The sequence below is a fragment of the Cebus imitator genome, unplaced genomic scaffold (assembly GCF_001604975.1).
Source record: "Cebus imitator isolate Cc_AM_T3 unplaced genomic scaffold, Cebus_imitator-1.0 Scaffold188, whole genome shotgun sequence".
NCBI classification, from domain to species: domain Eukaryota; kingdom Metazoa; phylum Chordata; class Mammalia; order Primates; family Cebidae; genus Cebus; species Cebus imitator.
The window spans coordinates 5,907,125-5,908,788 of record NW_016107503.1 but is presented as its reverse complement, the minus strand read 5'-3'; positions in this window follow the sequence as shown (position 1 = coordinate 5,908,788).

Genomic DNA, 1,664 nt, shown 5'->3' with positions numbered 1-1,664 from the left:
GGGTTTCACCATGTTATCCAGGATGGTCTCAATGTCTTGACTTCACGATCCACCTGCCTTGGCTTCTCAAAGTGCTGGGATTACAGGCATGAGCCACTGTGCCTGGCCAAACCACTTCTTACAGTTGTATCAAGAGAGTAGAATGTGGCCAGGCGAGGTGGCTCACGTCTGTAATTCCAGCACTTTGGGAGGCCAAGGTGGGCAGATCATGAGGTCAGGAGTTCGAGACCAGCCTGGCCAAAGAGTGAAACCCTGTCTCCATTAAAAATACAAAAAGCCTGGTGTGGTGGCACACGCCTATAGTCCTAGCTCCTCAGGAGGCTGAGGCAGGAGAATCACTTGAACCCAGGGAACCCAGGAGGTGGAGGTTGCAGTGAGTCGAGATTGCGCCATTTAACTCCAGCCTGAGTGACAGAGTGAGACCCTGTCTCAAAAAAAAAAAAAAAAAGAGTAGCAGCTGGGCGTGGTGCCTCACACCTGTAATCTCAGCACTTTGGGAGGTGGAGGCAGATGAATCACTTGAGGCCAGGAGTTCAAGACCAGCCTGTCAACATGGCGAAACCCCATCTTTACTAAAAATCCAAAAATTAGCCATGCATGCTGGTGCACGTCTATAATCCCAGCTACTTGGGATTCGCTTAAACCTGGGAGATGGAGGTTGCAGTGAGCCGAGATCTCGCCATTGCACTCCAGCCTGGGCAACAGAGAGAGACCCTGTCTCAAAAAAAAAAAAAAAAAAAAAAAATGGCTGTAGCCTTCTTAAAGACAGAAACCTATGCCTTTTCATTTGTATATCTCTTGGATTTACCAAAGTGTCTGGCACATCCAAAGCTCTCATTAAATGTCTACTTAATTAATGTTCCATTATTATTATTTTTTTTTTTCTTGAGATGGAGTTTCCCTCTTGCTTCTCAGGATGGAATGCAATGGTGTGATCTCCGCTCACCACAACCTCTGCCTCCTGGGCTTAAGCAATTCTCTTGCCTCAGCCTCCCAAGTAGCTGGGACTATAGGCATGAGTCATCATGCCCGGCTAATTTTTTTTTTTTTAGTAGAAACGAGGTTTCTCCATGTTGGTCAGGCTGGTCTCAAACTCCCAACCTCAGGTGGTTCACCCCTCTTGGCCTCCCAAAGTGCTGGGATTACAGGCGTGAGCCACTACATCTGGCCGTTATGTTCTGTTATCTTTTTTGTCACTTCCTTATTTAATGTTTGTTAGACTTTTTCATTAACACCAGAGGAGAGTGAATGAACTATAGAGGTTCTGCTACTATAAGCAAACATGGAATTTCTTTGAACTCTCCCTAAATTAAAATTTAACGTGAACTTATTCATAGCCATTGCATCTGTTTTATGACTAGCACCCCTACTCCCTCGAGTTAAAATTGGTGCTCCTGGCAGATGCATCAAATTTGTCCAGACTCTTGTATCCCTTGGCATTCTGTTAAGTACCCTAGTTAAGAAGCACTGTATTGGCTAGGTGTGGTGGCTCACACCTGTAATCCCAGCACTTTGGGAGGCTGAGGCAGGTAGATCACGAGGTCAGGAGATTGAGACCATCCTGGCCAACATGATGAAACCCCCTCTGAACTAAAAATACAAAAACTAGCCGAGCATGGTAGTTGCACCTATAGTCCCAGCTACTAAGGAGGCTAAGGTGGGAG